Genomic DNA, 22,807 nt, shown 5'->3' with positions numbered 1-22,807 from the left:
GGTCTTCTGTAAATGGCAGGTTCCACTTCCTCCTTTCTGCAATTCTGGTCAGATGTGGATTCAAATCCATTCTTCTCTCATAATTTCTGTTATGAACCCATCCCATTATTTTAGTGTATATTATTGAAACCACACTATATTCGTGCACAAATAGACATGTTACATGCTCCAATAACATGTAATATGATAGAAGTTATGAAATATTTACATGTATAAACAATTCATGGGTGTTAATGTATTGTATTTATTTTTATATTATGGGGACGTTGTTGCTGAATACAAATCCATTTTAACACTGTAAATCAAAGAAAGTGATTAAAATGTAGGAGCAACACTGTGATTTTAGTTGTGTGCTACATTAAGAGAATCCAACCATTGCAATTTATTGTTTGTTTTGTTGTGCACAGGTCGATTTTAAGGGCAGTAATCTGACAAAATGTCACGGTTTGATAGTGTAAATATTGCTCTTGAACTCTGCCATGTATATTGAAATCTAAGCACACAACATTTCCATGGGCAACCATTTTGAGCACTGCTCATACGTCCTCCCTCCTAACTGGACACACCTCTTAATCAGGAAGGACCTGGCTGAATGTACTTTAAATGTGCAAATTCAGCGCTGCCAATGGTGGGGGCACACCTACAAATTACGTGCCTGAGGGGGCAAGGGGCACTCCTAGAGGTGGAGGTGTCATTGGTAGTGCACCGTGTAACCTATTTGCTGTGTGTAGAGGTGCAGCTAAAGAAGTCTGTGTGGAGAAGCGGGGTTGCGCACATTAAGCAGAGCATGGGGCAAAGGGTATTCCAGGGAGAGAAACGAGGGGAAAGGGTAGAGGTTAGAAGTGGTTAGACAGCATGCAATAAACAACATAGCAATGACATTGGAGCATAGATGATAGGTAACTAAATAATGTGTCTTTTCAAATCTCCAGGTCCATTGCCTGGAGCCAACATCAAAATCTTGAGCACTCAGCTGCTGCAGTATGCTGGAGAAATGTTGCAAATTGACTGTTCCCAGGAGAGGGGGCCACAGGGGAATGTGACCAACATATACATTTGAGGACAGCGGGCTAGGCACCTGGGTGCTCACTGGGAAATGTAGAAAATTAACAAATAAATTCAGGCAAATAAAAGTCAAATCGTCATGGGGTAAGCAGTTTCAAATTGCCCCTTGGCAAATGGGCTGGGGAAGAGGGCTCTGGGGCGAGGGCGTGAGCCGGGAGGGGACCAATCACTGGGAGAGTTTCAACATCCTTAGGGTGTAATAGTGTTTTGTGTCCCTGCTGATGTCTGCAGGGCAGCTTATTTGTTATATTCCGTGTGAATGTCTCCCCTTTGCCAATCTCAGGCTTTCTTGTGTGTTCCATGAAAGCTGATCAATGGCAGATGAATAAAGCACAATTATGAAATGCTACTAAACGTCATTGTGGGGTGGGGTGGGAAGCTTTGTGATGTCACGAAGGGTGGTATTGGACAACATGGCTCAGTACCAATCATAAGTGCTCAATGTATGTTTAGATAGAGGGTACTGACATATTCCAACCAATCAGCTCCTTAGGGAATATTTTTAAATGTTTACAATGTGCACATGCAAATTGTGTTGATTATGTATACAAAGCGTGCCCACAGTGGGCAGTGTTGCAGCTCTCTTCACACAGCTCTGTTCCACCATTGTTTGAACTGTGCTCTCCCAGCTGCATCTAGGCCTATGATAGGCCTGCATTACTGCTTGGTGTATGCCCCTTTTGGATTACTTTGTTGTTCCTGTAATTACCATCCTCTTAGGACCCCTAACACATTTGGAGGCCCCAGCGAGATTCTCAGTTCTCTCACCCATGTGAGTGTATTCCGGCCACCCTCCTTGGGTGCGAGGGCCAGGCAAGCATAATCGAGCATAATCGAGGAGGACCCACAGATGCAGAGTTCACAACGGTCTGCCAGGTCCTGAGTGCTGTCTGAACTCAGGTGGAGGTGCGTGTCATTGGGAAGGATAGGATCTCTAGGACATGTGAGTGTACCCTAACATGAACAAGTGATGCTGTGGTTGCATACCCATGGAGGTGGGAGTGATCTTTTATGGCATTTAGGATGCATACTGCAGAGGGTAGGAAAATCAGTGGTAGTCATCTTAGATTTTAGTTCTACCCCTCTGTAAGGGAGTGGGTGTTTAGTGGGCATATCTGCAGTAGAGCAGAAGTTGCGTGCCGTGTAGGCGATTGTATACTTGCATCATTTTTGGGGACAGCTCCTGCTGATTTGTTGATTTATTGGGCACGGAGTAGGATAATAGATTTTGGGTACGTTGGATGTCTTGAACTTCTGTGTTTTGTCTGTTCAGTGTTTGGAGTAGTTGTCATTTTATGTGGGTCGACAGAGGTGGCAGGGTCGACACCAGCGATAGTATGTAAATATCACACTGTGCATGAGCAGTGGCAAATACAGCACTGGACTGAAGTGTGGTGGGACATTTTCATACTAACATAGAGTACGTTAAGAAACAGGCTGGCCTGTGGAGAGGGCCATAGTTGTGCAGACATTGAGCGAGTGGGCGTGCCTGTGGAGAAGGCCGGTGAGCAGACAGGTGTGAGTGGGTGGGCTTGTTGAGAGGGTAAGAGAAGGTGGGGTGTACAAAAGAGGAGAGCAAGAAGCAGGAATTGGGGAGGTGTGAAGGAAATAATAGTCATTGGAACATTGTGGGGTTTACAGTGGGAGAGAGGAGGAAATTCAGACGACAGTACAGTTGGAGTGCATATGGGGTGGATATGGCTTTTAGGATGGTCATGCCGCTGGACCATTTATGTAATAAATTACCCAAATATTATGATAAAATATTAAAATTCCATTTTCAGTGAGTTAGTGACACTAAACAACAGTTTTTCTGTGAAAGGCCATGGAGTGCAAGTTTGATAGCAGAATAATAGAACACATATTCTTGTTTTATTTAGCAACATATAAAGGATAGAAGCTCAAGAGCAGGCAAAATATTTTAGGGCAATGGAAGCTCCATGAGGATAAAAGGGAGGAGCATGGGAAGGATAGCAGGCAGGGCAGTGACACAACAGGGCCACCTAGTGCTCTGATCCCCTCCCTAAGGTTTGTACTCAATGCTGAAACCAGTCGTGGATACACAAACCTATGACGTGTGTCCCCAAGAAGATGGGGGACAGAAATGGGGAAAGGAAAACATGAGAAGGACAGCAATAGGAGACAAAACAAAAACGAGTGACCGACAGTACCTAGCGGACATAAAAAAGAGCATGCAGCAACCAAACCATTTGACACTATGTTCAAGGAGGTCGAGAGGGTGATAGAAAAGGAGGTGTGGGGATAGGAGAAGGATCAAGGGGCAGCAGAGGGTAAAGATGGGTGGACATCCAGGATGATAAAGTTTAAATTGGACAGTGACGCATTCAATGAGGGGGATTAAGTGCTGGGCAGGTCTGAAGAAGACTTTATTGTCTAAGACAAGGTGGAGGCGTCAGGCATGAGTAACAGGGACAACAAGCCCTGGGATGCAAATATGGAGAAGGCGAGGGGATGGAAACAAAAGAAAAAGGTAGATAGAGGAACGATAGAACAGCAAAGATAGTGTTGGCAAAAATCCAAAGGGGCGGGGCAGGCCCCGAACCACGGACTACCCTAATGCCCCTGCTGCAGAAAGGAAGGGGAGATGGACACTACTTGTCCTGGCAGACAATGAACAGAGAAAACTTGATTTACAGCTTGCCTTCCTTTATGGCAGGGGCAAGCAAGTGGTAATATGATGTCAAGAAGGAGATAGTAGGTGTCCCCCTAGTAATCAGGGATTTGAAGAGTTTGCAGCAATAACAGGGCAGCGAAGAGACACAATATGGGACCAAGCAGGAAAAAATCTAGTAGCAATGTACACGGTGGGTTCCCTTTCACAACTGTTGTGCCCATGTGTGGAAAGTGCAAAGAAGTATGTATCCCCAAATGTCTTACCTAGGGGCAGCATTAGCCCGCAAGATGAAACCAGATGCGGACCTCGCTTAATATATATGGCAAGTACAGGAAGTTTGGACGCTAGAGACAGAAAAATCATGGGAGGAGTACAGACCCATTTTTTTTTACCAAACACTGCTCCGAGGGCTTCCCCCAGATGTACAGACTTCACATGATAAAAAAAAGTGGACATAGAGGCAAAGGGTGGCTAGAGATACAAACAACTATTGCCCACTATTTTAAATGGAAGCAAGGAAGGGAGAGTGAATTGGCAGATAATGCCACAAAGGCAGAAAGCAAGCTAGTACAGAAGAAGCTGTGAACACTCTCCATGCAAGGGGCAGTGTTCACCTCAGGCCCAGTAGAAGTGGTTCCTGCCCAACAGGGGTGTCCAGTGGGCAGTGGGCCACAATATGGAGGTTACCTAGAGCCACAGTAAAGCCTGCAGTGGGGAGCCCAAACACTGAGTTTATACCAACCAATGGGATACTACAAACAAGGGAGTTTGCACCCGCAGAGGGGCAGAGGGATCGGGTACATTGGGGCAGGGCCTAGGTTATTAGTGCCATGTTTTCTGTCTGGTCAACAGGGACATTTTTCACAAATGTGCCGCATGGACAACATATATATTTCAATCCCGGGGGACTACATGCAGAGGGATAACCAACACAGCAGCAGGCAGAAACCCAACAGCAGGTGTCACCCAAAAACCTGTAGCCCTAGCAACCCACCACAGCAAATACAGACATTTGCCCAAGCAGTACCGGTAGGGATCCCAGTGCTGCCTGCAAATATATTGCAAGCACCTGAACAAACACACCCACAAGGGGATAGTACACTTCTGGGCCAGAATATAGTACCCCACTACACAGGAGTGATGGTTCTGGAAGGGAGTGTGGCTGTCCTCAACCAGAAGAAGCTGCAAGCTGTTGCGATATTAAAGCGGGTTGTTAGATGTGGTAATGCAGGGTTCCCAGTGAGTTCATATGTGGAACATTCACTGTTTGCAGTACTGGAAAAGCCCAAATCCACATTAATGACACAGGATATGAGGTGATATTGACAAATCCAGAAACTGAGGTTGTTTTTTATCGTAGTATTTATAGCACAGCCAGCTGCGCTGGAACAATATGTTCATGAGTGTACATCATTAGTGGAAAGGATACTCAGGAACTCTCAGTTGAGGGAGGAACCCATAGAGGAGGGAGACATGCTCTTCATTGACATGTCTTCAATTATAGATTTAAGCACAAGATGCAGGCACACTGGTGTTGCAGTGGTTGACCACCATGCATTTGGTCACAGGTGAGGCTGCCAGCCCATTACTCTGCACAAGTGGCAGAATTAGTGGCACTAATAACAGCACTAGACATGTCAGACGGGTGCGTGGCCAACATTTTTTCAGACTCTGCTTATGTCACTGCCACAGTGCACTCATGGTTTGCCCAATGGGAAAGGAGGGGTTCCAAAAGAGCGATGGGTTCCCCATTCAGCATGAAGAATAACTGGCGTGGCTCATAGATGTGTTCTCCCTGACAGTTGAGGTAGAAATAATAAAATGTGCAGCCTAGATTTTATTCCACAAGGTAATGATATAGCCGACAGAGCAGCAAAGCACGTTGCCTACCTGCCTGAATGTACGGCTACATCATTTCCAGGTAAAACAGAGAAGGTACCCATGCTGACTCCCAGGTCCAAGTGACCAGAGGGCTCTGACACAACTGAGCCCTTTAATGCACTGTCCATTGTCCAGGTAATTGAATTGCAAGTTGAAGACACCAGGAGGAAAAGGAGCTATGGATAAAGATAGGGTGTTCCCTCTCTCCCACCGACTTAGTGTGGAGACATAACAGCACAGGGAAACCTGTCTTGCTCAGAAAATTATTTAATGTAACATTAGAGCAGTTACATTTTCTGACTACTTTAGTCCATTATATCTAAGCATACATTGAGCACTTACGATTGGTGCAAGCCATCCTCACTCCCATTTTCCAACACCATGCCTCATGATGTCATTAACCTTCCCATACCACCCCACAATGATGGTTAGTAGCATTATGTAATTGTGCTAGCAAATGGAACTTTATTCTTCTGCCATTGGTCAGTTCTCATGGAACACACAAGATAGTCTGAGCTTGACAAAGGGGAGACATTCACACAATATCTTACCCATGAGGTGCCCCACAGACATCAGCAAGGACACAAAACACTGTTGCACCCTAGGGACACTGAACCTCTCCAGGTGAGTAATACCCTCCCGGTTCACACCCTCGCAACACAGCCCTCTTCCCAGATCCATATGCCAAGGGGTGATTTAAAACGGCTTACCCACCATGATTTTACTTTTATTTACCTGTGTTTATTTGTTAATTTTCTATGTTTCCCAGTGAGCACCCATTTGCCTAGCTCGCTGTTCTCGAATGTATCTGTCGGTCCCATTCCCCTGCAGCCACATTCTCCTGGGAACGGTCAACTTGCAACATTTCTCCAGCACACTGCAGCAGCTTAGTGCTCAAGAAATTCATGTTTGCTTCGGGCCCTGTAGCTTCGAAAAGACAAGGGGCCTCATTACAACTCAGGCGGTAAGGGGTTTACGGCGCCGTAAACAGCGCCGACCCTTACCGCCTGAGTACGAGGTCCCTTAGTGCCATGGCGGATTTTACACCTGCTTTTAGCAGGTGTTAAAATCCATGGCGCTAAGGGACCATGGAGTTAATTACGCCACCGTAATTTACGGTGGCGTAATTAACGCCCTCCCCACTCCCATTATGCCCTATGGGGCAAAAATGGGAATGGGGAAGGGTAAATGGGGATTGGGGACTTACCGCCCCGCCAAGGTCGGAATGGGGCGGTAAGTCCGCCAACCACCATGGCGTAAACGTAGTTTACGCCATGGTGGTAAAGTCACGGCCCAGGCGGTAACTTACCGCCTGGGTCGTAATGAGGCCCAAAATGCTTTAGTTACATACGGCCTATGCTCCAATATGGTTTCTATGTTGTTTATATTACGATGTATGGCCACTTCTATCTCCCACCCCTGCCCCTCATTTCTATCCCTGCCATACCTCTTTGCCCAATGCCCAACTTGGTGCCTCCCGGACGGCTACTCCCCACGGACTTCTCTAGCTGCACCTGCTCACACGGCACATAGGCTACACTGTGCAGCTGTAAATGATGCCTGTGCCAGTAGGAGTGCCTCCTCCCCTTCCCTGTTAGTCACGTAATTGATAAATGCGCCCACCCTGGCAGCGCCGAATTTGCACATTTACTACATTCCCCCTTCGATCGATCTATTGATTGACACTTTCATTCCTACCATATTATTTCTTACTGTCTTAGGGATCCACAATCAGTTTACCCTGTCCATGCTCCCCCCTTGTTCCTCATATTTTTGCAGCGAGGAATCTATTACAATACAATCTTGCCAATCCTTCAAACAGGCCACCCAAATAGAGTCATACTCCTCGACATTTGTAGCTGGCAATGTAACCACCCCTACTTCATCACTCACACTCATTCACTCCAAACTGGGCCACATGCAAGTGTTTACTATGTCCTGTATCCCCTTCCCCACTAACATTCATCGGCATTATATATGTCTTCCTTCCCTTTGTACATTTACAGTGTCACAATATTAGCTGGCCTGCACAAAAGGTTATGAGCACTGGGACAGTGCCCTTTAAAATGTTTGTCAACCATGTTGGGACCCCGGCAAATAGAAATTCAAACCAGCTGTCTGATGAAACTGCACTTGTCTCTCTGGTCATACTATGATTGTGTGTACTCATTTCCTCTAATACTGCTGTTTATGTTCTGTGTGCTGCAACATTATCTGTATTGGGGTGTAACAGCTTCTGCCAATCTTGTGGCAGACGCCACACTCCATTGCAGTGAGTATGTCCAAAATTCTTTAATTTCTGGAGGGACACCAACCTAACTGCCTGGAGCTCCCCCCACAAATGCATTGAATCCTTTATCAGTTGAGTTTGCAAGTTGTAGCATCTCATATCAGGTCACTTGCAGCCATTTTGCATTGGTGACTGCTTGGACCCTTGGAAGCAAAAGAGACATGAAGAATGTTGAGGCCTTATAAAACACACAACGATTGGATGGGATAGAGGACAATATTTTGGATGATTTGCTGGGTCATTAGTTGTTGCTGCACCTGCCTCTTGTCACTGTTTGTGCTTTGGACCTTTGCATCTCTTCTTCTCCTGCCAGTTTCTTTTTGGTCACCACTGGATGGTCACCGAAGGGCATCACGTCTGCACAAGGTACTACCAGAGCTGGACTGTGCATTGTGACAAGAGAGCAGAGGCCGCCCCTGCAGTCTTGAGCTAGCTGGGCATATGCCTGGATCCCACATGCCCATCAGTGGTCATTTACTGCCATTGTCCCACTCATCAGTGCTGGAATACTCATCACGTCAGTGCAGCCGGCACTAGACCACAAATGTGTTAATTCTGCAGACATGAAACATAATGAAAATCGTGTACAAGGCTTTATGTGCACTGGTTGATGTCTCTCGTCTATCCAAATGAAAGCATGCAAATATTTATTCCATGTTGCCCTACAACTGTCATTCATTTTTGCCACTACATCTTCTTTAAACCAAACTAAGCTTTCTGCTCGACACTGTACCATTTCCCCCTCTCATTCCCCCTCATGAAACACAGATGCCTTTATCCTCATTAAGGGCCTTGTATGGTATCATGGAATATCCTGGCCTGTTGCATTTTGGCAGTCTGCTATGCGTTGTGAACAGCTGTTCCCCCCTACTCGCCCCCTCTGTAATATATTCCACTAAAATATCTTTGGTCGCTTCCTTTTTTGCCATACTCTCAAACTGCATGTACTTGTCTGTGTACAACTTTTCCCCCTCATCAATCGAGTAGACAGATACTAACTGTCCCTGAAAAAGGCCCTTTGTTTGGCAAAGTGGCAGGTGCATTAAGCACCCTCCTTCCTCCATTGGGACCTCTTGTTGAAGAAAAAACTTAGGTGCCTCCATGACGAGTTGGATGAGAGAGCACATATAACAAGTTTAATTTATCCTCTCTGGCCCCACCCATCGCATATCATCATACCACACATTCCCAGATGCTGTGTCCTGCATGCCCCCAAAGCCATTGTGGAACACATCTACATTAAATAAACTTATTTTTGTTCTCATATATTTGTCATGATTTTTGATAATGTTTCCTAGCCTTTATATAGTAGAAGCCAGAGAAGAGACAAAAACAGAAAAACATACAAAAATGCCAAAGCAAACCACAAAACATTATTCTTCTGCTTTCTATCATTAACAACACTACTGTCAGGCATATCGTCAATCACATCCATGGTCCTCTTTTACATCCTAACAGCAGAGAAAAAAGTCAATGGGCCTCAGTACAAGTTTGGAGGCAGCCATGGTGCTGTTAGCATCATGGCTGCCTCCAAACCGGGCTCCATTACCGGGTTCCTGCAATGGGGATTTACTGGGTAATTTTGACATAGGAGGACCCGGTAATTCCTCCTTGCAGGAACCATTCCCCATTCCCATTTGAGCCCCCATAGGGCTCAATGGGAATGGGGAGGGAGGTAATAAAGGGCACATTACAAGTGGCCCGTTATTACCTCCCTTTTCCCCTTGCGGGACCCGGAAAAGACGTCTGGTTTTACCAGACGTCTGATCCGGGTCCCGCAAAGGGAACCTCATAATCGGTGCTCCCGTAATGAAGGGGACCAGTCCCGTACTGGCCCCCTTCATTACGGGAGCGCCAGGGTTATAATGAGGCCCAATGACAGCTGCAATATACTTCCCACCAATCAGCTTTGTAGTGATTTTTTAAAAATATTTCAACTGTGCTCATGCAAATTGCGTTGATTATGTATAAAAAGCTTTCCCACAGTGGGAGGCATTGACAGCTCTCTTAACACAGTTCTGTTCCACCATGGTGTTTGAACCATGCTCTCCCAGCTGCTTCTGGGACTATAATGGACTGCATTACTTTGTGTTTGGTGTTCACTCCTTTTTGGATTACTTTGGTCTACCTGTCGGTACCAGCCCTGGAGGACCCCTTATACAACTGGATACAACTTTTTACACTAATGTGATAAATCAGTGATGATTCCTCCCAGAAACCTAGTCTGGGAACCTCCACATGTGGCCAGGGAAAGGCAGACCCTTCCTAATCCCGACCCTGGTTGTGGTCTACTGCGAGAGGATCACATGGTGGGGGGCACAGACCAGGAAGACTGCAAAACCCACCAACTTTCCTATAATTATACACTATCAATGGCTATTTTACAAACTGCAGATGTTGAAAGAAACACTTTTGGTTGAAAAGGGCTACAATTCACAAAATCTCAGAAGTATTGGGATGAGGAAGAGGGCTGAAGAGGCATGCAGTTGCAGCAGTCTGGTAATTGAGCGTAACAGCTCACACCTGAAGGAACCTAGGAGGCATAAAAGGTCCCCTCATGTTCAGGCAATAGGAAGGAGTGTAAGGAGTTGGAAGTGGGGCTGGGACACAAGGTGTTGCACTAGTAGCAGAAGGAAGCAGGCACAAGGCTGGCAAACCAAGAAAAAAGTGGGAAAACAAGAGGGATGCCGGAACGTGTAAACAACAGATTTCACCTTCTTGATATAAGAAAGTCCTGTTCCCCAACCTCTGAAGTGCAGAGGCCGCGCAGTGAAAGGCATGCAGGAAAGCTGTCTTTCGCTATGTGAGCCTGATTGCTGCTTTGCGCTCCAGAGAACATGTTGGAGGCCGAAGCTCGGAGCAGTTTTCAAGCCGTGGGTATCAGGAGCGAGCTGGGCTTTGTAATGCTGGACCGGAGACACCTTTTCAGAGGAAGCGTGTGGGCACCTAGGAAGCCAAAAGCAGTAGAAGTTGTGGGAGAAGTCGAGAAAGCAGTGGAACTTGCAGAGAAAGTGTCAGATAAGGCAGTTAGTGAACCACAGCATTCTTATACCTTGTGCAAGTATTGCTGGCAATAGTATCCAGCTCCCTGTTAAGTTGCGTAATAGTTAACGCAAATAGAAGTGGTTTGTTGAAACTGAAATGCCTGAACAATGGAAATGTAACACTCCCATATAACGTGAAATACATTTTACCACGTGAGAAGCCAACATTGTTAAAACCCATTGTTCACACTATATAGCACTGTTCCTGCATGAAGGAGTGGTCGCGTGACTCTAATTAAGGAGGGGGAACACTTTGAAAACCATTATCGAATACCAAATCTCAACAAACACACAATTAAAGACTGTTACTGCATGAAGGAGTGGTCACGTGTCACTAATTAAGGAGAGGTAACACCTTGAAAACCATTATGAATGCCTAACCATGAATACAATTCTTTAAACCTTGAAATGTCTTCAAACCTTGAAAACTACATTAAGGGCCTCATTACGAGTTTGGCGGCAGCCATGGAGCTACTAGCTCCATGGCTGCCGCCAAACTGGGCTCCTTTACCGGGTTCCTGCAATGAGGAATAACCGGGTTATTCCAACATTGGAGGACCCGGTCATTCCTCCTTGCAGGAACCATTCCCCATTCCCATTTGAGCCCCCATAGGGCTCAATGGGAATGGGGATGGAGGTAACAATGGGCACATTATGAGTGCCCCGTTGTTACCTCCTTCTTCCCCTCACGGGACCCGGAAAGCACGCCTGGTTTTACCAGCCTTGCGATCCGGGTCTCACGATGGGAAGCTTGGAATCAGCCCTGTCAGAATGAAGGGGGCCGGTCCCGTAACAGCCCCCTTCATTCCGACACCGCACGGGTCATAATGATGCCCTAAAATTTGGTCGCATGTGCCTATTTGTGACTTCTACAGAAAGCATGAATTCTATGTTTTCCTTTATCATCGCATACCTTTCATTTTTAAGAAGTAAAGGTGTACAAACTATTGAAGAATAGAACAAGCATGTCCCAAGCCATGAGTCTCCTGATATTACTAGTGAAACCAAACATTTCACAAACATTTCTCAACGTTTAAAGTAATCTAACTATACTGTGAAGTTAGCAATTCATTGGCCTAAGATACAAGTGTGCAAGCATTACTTGAAGCTAAGCGAGTGGAGTCAAGGCTTCTGGGTAATTAGATGGGCAGAAAGCTGTCAGAAAGATATATGTGAAGTTGGGGAAGAGAGACTTGCTACTTGTAAACACTATTCTTTAGTAGACACAACCTGTAGTGCCAGAGACTGTGGAGGCCAGAGAGAAGTGAGTCTAAAGGGTCCTCCTAGGTTGTCATTGTGGCAGACAGACAACAGAGGCAAAGAGGCTGCCCTTTTGAAAGATAGATATTCAGATGAAGAGTGTCTTGCCTACCTGAAGAGGTTGAAGCACTTTAAAAGTGTATCTTGCTGCCTGTTTAGAAGTCCACTTCACTGAAGCTGTGGTAGTAGTTTAAAGTAGTCAAGCAGTGGGTGAATATCTGGTTGTCAGTGGATGCTACAGTAGACTAAACCAAGTGGAATACTGTGAAACCAAAGGTGAATGTTGTCATTGAGAATTATCCTGACAAATATACCATTGAGAATTCTAAAGTTATAATCAAGAAACAACCAATTGTTACCCAAGAACGGTGTATTACTAATAGTTGTGGACATTGCATTTTCTATTGAACTGTGGCACGTCTTTTTGAGTGAGTGACAACGCATCATAGCTGAGATGACCATTGGTGCTATTTGGTGGACTTGGAAAGTGTATATTTCACCAAGAAGAAAGAAAAAATGTGCTATCAGTGGAAATTTGGTTAACAAACGTTTAAATTGACTTTGAAACATCAAGAACTAATTTGATTGATTTACTTCCTTGGTTGGACAAACTGACCTTGAATCCTGGGGAAGGGAAATCACCCAGCATTTTAGAAGGTTATTCAAAGACTGTGAATGGTGTTCATGTCATGTTATATTGCCATGTCATTACTTTGTGTATTTGTTGTTTAGTGTGAGGGCCAGTTATCCTGTGTTAGATTGTTACCCCTTAGCTTTGGTTAGGCAGGAGAACCCTCAACATAGTAGGCGGAGTGAGGCATATTTGATTATAATGACATATGCTGAGAAATACTCAGTTATCCATCTTGCATTACTGACCCCTCACACTAAGCTCTGATGACCTTAACTCTGGAAATTACTTTTGAGAGCGATAGCCTCGTAAAATTATTCTCTGATAACATTCTGTAATCAAATGGGAAAGCAGATTATTTACCATACAGCGTATGTAGGGGTGGGGATATGAACATGCTCCCAGTAGTTACTATGAAATGATTCTGACAAAATTCCAATAAGGAAGCATTTTTTGAGCTGACATTTTAATGGCACACTGAAGCATAGAGTCAAACTAGGTAAGTGGGGGGGGGGGGAGATCTCCGTATCCACGCTTGTTTCCACATTTTGTTCTTGGATTGCTCAAAGGTTTTGTCACCTGTACTCCCAACATCACCCAGCAGAATAGAAATTACAGGATGCTGTGCTTTGTTAGACTTTCTTTTGGTGTTCTCAAATGTAAATCCAGTTTGTTTTTCAGAAGAAATATAATGATTGGTGTACATATGTTCAACACCTCATAGGGCGTTTTAAAAACCACTAGTGCAGATTGTCACTGATGACTATATGGTATCCGACTGATGGTCTTGAAATCAATCGTTCTCTTTCCTTTTACCACCAGAAAAAGAAAAAAAAAATAACTCATGATTATGATTCCCTGTGCAAATTCAGATTGTCAAATTGATAGGCCCAGCTACCCTGGAGGGCTTGGAAAAAATCACCTGTATTTGCCCAAATCACACATAGGCCCTTGTTACAATAAATAAACTTTGCGTTTGAGTTACATTTGGAACAAAAATATTGTTAAGACACTCATAAAAACTACATAAATGTAACAACATGTACTTACTTAACCATTTACAGTTGTAGTAATCCAATAAGAACATTTGTTCAAACACTCTGAGGTATACCAAGATGTCGCCGTTCATTAAATTCAAGGTAGAAACAGTGCATTAACCCTTCATTCAGCTTCTTTGCCACAATACTTACTTGAATGAGGCGTTGCCTTTCCAGACAGGCTTTCCAAACCACCCTTTCCCACATCAACATGGATGATTCTCAGGACTGCTTTCATCCTTCCTCCATGTTTATGTATCGCCAGTGCTTCCCTTTAGTTGTACTATAAGTTCCCTTCCACCGTTAGCCTCGCCCTGTTTGTTTGTCTCAGTGAAAGACGTGGAGCTGCCCTTTCCCCGTTGACAGACAAGATAAGTTCCATCTTTATTTAAATGATATGGAGTGTGATTTCCAACTTTACAATTTCCTTCTGGTGCGTATTGTCGTACTCCCCTCTTTGGAATGTGACGATGCCCAGTCACACACAGAGCCGGAGACTACTCCCTGCACTATGCTCAGAAGTGGCAGTGCTTTCTCCAAGTAGGACTCGCGTTCCGGTGCCGGGGAGCACCAATGTTTTAAGGCATGAAAGCGCAGGGGGAAAGCACTGAAGGTCTCTGCTATGCAGGATCAGGTGAGACATTGGCGTGTCCCTCTGCGGGTGAAACAGGAAAGGCACCAGCAGTGTGCTCAGCCCAGGCAGAGGTTGAATTGCTAGTGTTAAAAAAGAAAAAAGTAAATGCGAATCCTGCATGAGGCACACTTTCTTGGTGACAATGAAGCTACTAAAGTGCAGAGAAATAGAAGACACTTAGAGCTTCCTGACCAGTCTTCCCGAGCTGCCATGTTCCTGCACCCCTTCCCCACTTCAGGCTCTGGTTATTACTATGGAGGAGGATAGGTTTAATCAGTTGATTGGAGCAGCTTTGGCAGCAGAATTTAAGGAGCACAAGCTGGCGGCTTCATGAACTTAGGTCCCTTCGTTGTTAGACGGTGTGGCAGAACGACCCCCAAAGTGTGCAAGGTATCTGTAGGTTGATGAGGTTGCATCTGCCCTCAGGCATATAACGATCCAGAGAAGGATGACCAGTTTGGCGATTACCTAAGAGCCATATAATCCATCATGCTATTTGCACCCTCGTCCTCGAGGAGGGACATTGACCGTTGGTGTTGCTCTAGTTTGTGGTGCAGCATGATCCATTAACATGGTTTAACACATAGTGCTTTCCCATACCAAATGTGGACTGTCTAGCCTGCAACCTTTCCGTCCAAACATTACTCCCGTTGGAAGAGGCCATGTTTGGGAATGCCATGTACAAACAGATTAAGGAGTGTTGAAGCAGTTCTTCCCAGCATCTAATTTTAAATTTGCGTGTAGGCACAGAGGTGTAGCTAGGCCACAAAGCACTGCAAACCTCCTCCTCTTTGATCAGCGTTTCCCTCGCCTCATCAATTTCCTCTCATCTACTGCTGTCCCCTCCTCTCCATCCTTGACTACATTGCCCTCTCTCTCCTACTCCTGGGCCCCTCCTAAGGCTCTTTCTTCACTGCAGGGTATAACTCTGATCTGTACTCCTCCCCGGAAGTTCTTTAAGGCTGCCAACCTCCTTCATCTTGCCACTCTCAACTCTCACTCTGCTGTCAAACACCCCTCTGACATCTGCCACCTCCTTGAAGAACTAGACCTTGATGTCCTTGGTCTTACTGAGACATGGTTCACGGACAGCTCTGTCGCAAGCTTTGACATTATCCTCGCTGCTGGCTACAAGTTCCTCTCTGCACCCAGATCCTCCCGGTCCAGTGGGGGGTAGCCCTGATCTTTCCTGGGTTGATTCCTGCCTCTATCATTCATTCCCACTCAGACCTACTCCTCATTTGAATGCCTTGTCTGTAGGCTCTCTCTCTCTCCTCCTACCCATGCTCTTACTGTGGCTACCATCTACCGGCATCTTGGTCAAATCACCTAATTTCTCTCTCAGTGGGCGGACCTCTCCTCTTCCCCCCTGGACTCTACCACTCAACTCCTCGGTGACCTCAATATCCATTTAGACTCTCTTTGTTCCTCCTCTTTACTCTTCTGTGACCTCTGTGACTCCCTCTCCCTTTCCATCCTCCCCAACTCACTCTGCAGGGCACACACTCGATATCTTGATCTTCTCTGACCACTGCTCTCTCCTGGAGTGATCATTCCCTTCTCTCTCTCATCTCTCCCTCTCTTCCCCCTATCCAAGCCTACCCCAACATTGCCACTCACCTTATCTCTCCCCCCTCCACTTCTGGCTCACTTACATCCTGACACAGCCCTGTCTCTGCTCTACTCTTCTATTTTTGATACTTTTGATGCTCTTGCCCCTGTCAGGATCCGTTTGAAGTCCAAAGCTAAGTGTAATTCCTGGTATGACTCCCACCTAGCTACACTTAAACGTAACTATAGTGCAGCTGAGAGGAAATGGAGGGCTTCTTGCTCATCCTCTGACAAACTGGCCTGTTGCCTGCTCCAAAGGCAATGCTGACTCTCTTTCCTCACCAAGAAGGGAATCCACATTCAAGCCCGTGTCTCTGCGGCATCTAACAACTCAGCCAAACTCTTTAAAATCTGCAAGGAACTGGCCAACCCTGCTGCAGTCTCTATGCCTCCTGTTGCTTCCCAGGCACTTTGCAATGCCCTTGCCTCTCACTTCATCTCAAAAACCCAGGACATCCTGTCCACTTTCTCCTCACCTCCCCTTCCTCTGCCCTCTCGGTCTGTCCTTGCTGACTCTCCTTCAGCCACCCCCTACCCTCCTTCTGGTCCTTTCTTCTTTTCTCCCCTGTTGAAGTCGCTAGAGAAGTCCGATCTATGAAAGACCCATCCAAACAGGTTCATCCCTGTTCCTCTAAAGCCATCAAGGACCACATTGATACCCTTGCTCCAGCTCTTGCTGGTTTTATGCAACCACTCCTTTGCCTCTCCTCTGAAGCACTCCCTTGTGCATCCTCTTCTTAAGAAACCCACAGCTGATCTTTCTTGTCTGGCTAACTATTGCCCAATTTCCATTACTCCATTTCTGAGCAAACTACTGGAAAAGCTCAGCATCTCTCAGCTTAACCTTCATTTTGATTCTGTTGCCTGTCTCAATGACCCCAAGTCTGGCTTCAAAGCTGCCAGAAGCATGGCAACAGCTCTCCTCAACATCCGTGAAGATCTGCTCTCCAACCTTGACCCTAACATTCCCTGTGTCCTCATCCTACTCGATCTCTCTTCTGCCTTCAACCATACCATCCCGCTCAACCGTCTCTGTATTAACCTGGTTATCACGATCAGGCTCTGGCCTGGCTGACCTCTTTCCTCTCTGATCGACCCTCCCAGGTTTAACTTTTGTCCTTCCTATTATCTATCTCCCTTTCTACCTGTGGTGTTACCCAGGGGTCTAACCTCTCGTCCTGGCTTTTCAACCAATACGTGCCAGCTCTCTCCCACTGCATTGCCATTTTCTGCTCAAATTTCCAGTGCTACGCTGACGACACCCAAATCATTTTCAGGCTGCCCTCGCCAACCTCCTCTCCCTCTCTTATCTTTGATTGCCTAACTGACATTCAAGATTGGTGTGCCGCAAATGATCTTTGTCTGAATGCCAGCAAGATGGAGATCCTCCTCATTGGCAGACCTTCACCATCCTTTCCCCTCACTCTCTGGCCGGCCTCCCTTGGCCATCCTCCTACCCCCACCTGTGAGGCTAAGAACCTCAGGGTCTTCTTTGACTCCACACATTCCTTCTCCGCCCACATCACTGATGTCTCTAAAAAGTCAAACTTCCTACTGCACCTCCTCAGAGGTACTCTGCCTTTCCTCTCCTTCCCCTGAAGCTCACTGTCTCCCAAGCTCTGGTCCTCTCTAGGTTGGACTATTGTAACAGCCTCCTTCTAAATCTACCTGCCTCTACGATCTGCCCTCTGCAACTAATCCAGAACAGGACTGCAAGACGTGTCCTTTGCCTCTAGCCCTGGGATCGTATCTCTCCTGCTCTGAAATCTCTCTATCGGCTCCCAGTGGATTCAATTATTAAATTAAAAACCCTCTGCCTTTGTCCACAAGGCTTTCTGGGGCCTGGGTCCAACATAACTTCAGCTATCCCTCCGCAAATACCTCCCCTCTCGACCTCTTCGCTCCTCTACCTCTAACTCCCTCACGGTCAGTCATTTTTCAAAGAAACAAGTTGGGGGTAGATCTTTGTCTTCGCCTGGAGCCTCCCTCTGGAACAGCCTCCCTGCCACTCTAAAACTTGAGGAGAACCATCTCCGGTTCCGGAGCACCTCAAGGCCTTCCTCTTTGTTTCTGCCTTTGCCCCCCCTTCCCTGCTGATGTTTTCTCCCGGCACTGTGCACCTGGCCACCCTCTGTCCTTTGGGCCCAGGAACCTGCTCACCCTGCCACCCTCCCGCATTGCTTCAGGGCCACCCCTTGCGTTGGGGTCTTTATCTGTACCCATATAGCCCCCCTTTTTCTTCCTACACTTCTCAGACCTACCATGTCTGCTGCCTTAAGCCCAACACTTGCCAGTTGCTGGCTGCACTACCACTGTTTTTTGCCTTTATTATTTATGTATTTATTATTATTTCTGTTTCTCCTTTTCTCTGCACTTTCCGCTTCTCCCCTTCCATGCACTTCTCCCTCTCCCATGCACATGCGTGTTCTCAATGTCACTGGGCCTAGTAAGATTGTTTGTATTGTTCTTCCCTGTTCCCCTCCCTTGCCTTGTCGTGCTATGAAACACTTGTGTACAAACACTTGTGTATGAGCACGTGTGTATTCAATGATATGATATGATATGATATGGCATTTGTAACGTGCCTATACACATGTGTTTCAAGGCGCGACAAAGTAGGGGGGGAACAAAGGGGAGACAAGACAAAGATCCTACTAGGCCAGGTGTCATTCAGATCGCGCAAGTGCAAGCGTAGAGGGGAAGGGAAAAGTGCAAGGGGGAAGGGAGAGGGGAAAGTGCAGTACAGGGTTAGTAGAATAACAAGATGAATAGTAAGGGCCAGCTGGTGGCAAGTGCAAGGTAAGTGCAGACAAGTGCTGGGAAGGGGGCGGGGGGCTGTAGGGATACAGTGACAGTCCCGAAGTGCAGGGGTTGCCAGGGAGGCAGTGCAGGGGAGAGTGGCTGGGCCAAGGACCGAGATTGGTGAGTGGCCCAGTTGCAGATTCAGTGCAGTAATCAATCAAAATATCAATTCAATAGGGGTCTACTTTGTCTGCCCACCCAATCAATAACTATTGAATCAAACAGATCCCCACAGGACAGACTTGGTTTTGTTGGCCAAGTTTACCTACATAAATATCTCTGGGTTTGAACTCAGGGAAAAGGAGATCAAGGCATAGGTCATCTTTCCGGTACAAGACAGGGACCATCAGTCATGGATATTTTGCCTCTCCTTGTTCATAGCGCCCAGCCTCTGTCCCATCTCCTGGTTTCCTCCAGCAATCTTAGCAGTTCCAACCCAGGTAACTTCAGGCAGCCTCCTTGATTTCTTCTGTGCATTCCCTTATGAATCTTTCACCACTCCCACAAAAATGTCTAAGTTATGACATTCCAGCTCCTTGGCTTTTGATTGGGAATGGACAAATACTTTCCTTCCTCTTACGCAAAGAATTGAAAATAGAAGAATGCAGTCTCAGTCAACCAGTTTGGCAAGTCCTTAAAATCATTTTTTCTTAGTATGTTGTCAGCAGAATGGATGTCCAAATATTGTTACTGCCCAATATTAGTTTCATTTTTTTTTTTAATGGGATTATCTAAATCGTGCCAACACAGTAATTTACAAAGAAAACACTTTAAAATTGTTGTGTGGTCAAGAGTTAATTGTTTATTCTCTGATGCTTCTCATTTATGATAAACTTAAGGTTACAAACAATCATGTCTTTCTCTTTGTTGTGTATATTTTTTGTATTGTTGATACTAGGCTTGTTCCATATTTATTTTGATAATTATTCTGAAATACCTCTTTTTTACAAACCTCAGAACCTCAACACGTATTTCCCCACTTCATTTTTTGTGGTTCATCAGGAAGGTTTATTATTAACTTTCATTCATTCTATATCTACATTAAAGTAAAAGGGAAAAACAAAAAAGGAAAAAACAAGATGTTTATAAGTAATTGGTAGATATGCTCTACATCGGCTAAATAAGCCTCTATGGGGGTCATTACGAGGTTTGAGGTAGCCATTAGCGCCATGGCTACACCCTTACCGCATTCCGGGTCCGGTTCCGGGTTCCCAGAATAGGGACTTACCGGGTCATTCCGACCTTGGAGGACCCAATAAGTCCCATTCTGGGAAACATTCCCCAATCCCATTTCAGCCCCCATAGGGCTCAATGGGAATGGGGATGGAGCTAATAACGGGCCCGCTATTAGCGGACCCGTTATTAGCTCTGAAGTCCCTTAATGGGGAAAACCAGGCGTTAAGGAAGGGACCTGCTAAGGGACCTCGTAGTAGGGCGGTAAGGGATTACCGGCATCAGTGCCCTTACCAGTGCTGGTAATCCCTTACTAGGAACAATATAGGGGTCCCATGTGATGCTTTTCTCTGACTATTCCAGTATGACAGCAGTGAGGGGTTTGAACTAGTGAGACAATGTCTACCTGCTCCTCTACATTCTCATCTCTGGATGAATATTTGACCAAATTCTCTTCTTCCATTGTTTTCATCTCCTCTTTATCATTTACCTGCATCTTTCTTTCATCCTGCCTTTTCTTCAGGAATCCAAACCTTTGCCACCCACTTAGGTGACCTGCATTCTTTATATGTTCATCCACACTCCAGGTCATATGACAACACTCTCCAGATGGCGAACAGAATATATAATTACCTACATATTTGTTATGATCCTTTTGATAGTAGAACCTGGTTCCTGGAGGTGCGAGATAACTCTTCTTTATATTCTCACTGACACTTTTTTCTCATTCTGCATCGAATCACACGTTCCAGAATCTATATCAATCATGATCTGCATCCCAATTGCATTTTTGGCTTTCTTCTGGGATTGTCCCAAGATGACCCTTATGAGACAGAATCCTAGCAACACAAACATTAGTACTGCTCCAAGTATTTTAAAAGCATTTGCCAAGCAGGTTGGAATCCATAACAATAATGATTAAAACCAATCATCTCCTCTTGTCTCATCAGCTTCATCCCCCGTTTTAGTTTTCAGGATCATCAGCATAGTTATTGCCTCTGTCAGGGTTCCATTTCCTCCATCATGAGATGGTATGAATGTAGAGCAAGATGGCCCAATCTTGGCGCACACACCTCCTTCCATCACTGTAATGAGATCTAGGACATATCTGTTCTGGAGGGTCATCAGCATGATGGCTCTAAATTCTTCTTTGATTGCATTAAACCCTTTTATTGTTGCATTGATCGTCTGCAGAAGCTCGCATCTTGTAATCTGCAGCCACTTGTGTTTACTGCAGCTTGAAGTTCTGGTAAGAATATAGCTGTCATTATCACTGCTGTCCTACTGAACAGTTTATGGTCATCTGGAATATTGTCCAAGGCCTCCACTGATTTTGCTGAAAAATAATCCTCTCTCTTCTGCCGACAGAAATTAGGTGACTTCTTCATCCTTAGGTGCTCAACCATCTTTGGAAATTCATCAATGTGGAGGTCACTTTGGGGGATCACCAATGCTGTAACATGTATCATTACCATGGAACATATTCCTCCCCAATTTTTAGGCAACTGCATGTAGGCTCTGGATCCACAGGCCCAATATCTGTCCATCAATACTGCAGTCCTTCCATGTATTCCTGAGACTTCGATTATCTGTCCACATCCTTTGTTTTCTCCAACCATTATTCCTGAAGAATGTTGTTGCATTCCTTGGTGGTATTATAGATATAGGGCCTGCTTTATTGTTGACTGTTAGGGAGAATTCTCCAGAATGGCTAATTTCCCTTACCTACTGAGTCCCTCAGCGGCTTTGCTGGATTTCTAGGATTTATATGTTTTGCTGTGTGTGTTTAACATTTTCTTGTGTTCATAGACTATGGAGCCTCACCTACTCCATAGGCATCATCTTTTTACTGTGTGTTACACAGCACCTTCATTGCAGTGACCCAGGGTTGTCTTTTTGACTTCCCAACTCCGACTCCATTTTCTGGGACTGACTATTGTCTCCCAGAACATGTAAAGTTGCCATTGACATTATTAGTCTCTTTTAAAACTCACAGACCCAGTACAAACTATCTTAAATAGAGTGCTGGAAAGGGTTAATACTTAACGCTTTTTGTCTGTTTCTCTTGGAGCATTGTTTTGCTCCCTTTTCATCAAGGCTTGGCTGGTGGCAGTGATAACTACCCTATTTTACCTACCAAAGGTTATCTTAAATAGCCTTGGTATTGTTTTAGGTTATCTTGGTAGCCTTGAACTTAAACCCGCTACACCATATATGTTTTTATACTGTTGTGGCTGGGTTTAGTTGCCATTTCTTTTTGTAAAAGTCTTTCTCGTGTTTTACTCTGCACGCCAAACCAGGTTCGGTTCCTTTGATCGCCGTCCTTTTGCGGGCTTCTGCACTGAAGCCCTCCTTAGACGCCTGTATTTCTGGGGGGACAGGATCTGAGGGAGGGGTTTAGGACTCCCTGCACAGGGTCTCCTTGGAGACCCATGTCGCACTCGGATCTGATTGGCTGTGGTGACTGTACCGGCGGGACAGCCACCCTGCTGTGTGATTGACAGCCAGGCTGTGTGAATGGCAGGAAACTGCATAAAAAGCAGGTCTCTGAGGCTGGAAAGGCAGAGTCGCCACTCGAACAAGAGAACCGAAGAGGAGCTGACAGAAGAGGACCCCTATCATGACTGAACCTCTCGGTAAAGCCCTGCTGCAGGTCCGAATCTTCATACTCCAATGACAGGGAAGATCTGCAAGGAATCTTCTCCACTTGAGCTGGTGGGAACAGCCAGTTTACCAAACTGCTT

Source organism: Ambystoma mexicanum, chromosome 7p (genome assembly GCF_040938575.1).
Source record: "Ambystoma mexicanum isolate Mex_15411 chromosome 7p, UKY_AmexF1_1, whole genome shotgun sequence".
NCBI classification, from domain to species: Eukaryota; Metazoa; Chordata; class Amphibia; order Caudata; family Ambystomatidae; genus Ambystoma; species Ambystoma mexicanum.
This window is presented reverse-complemented; position numbering follows the sequence as displayed.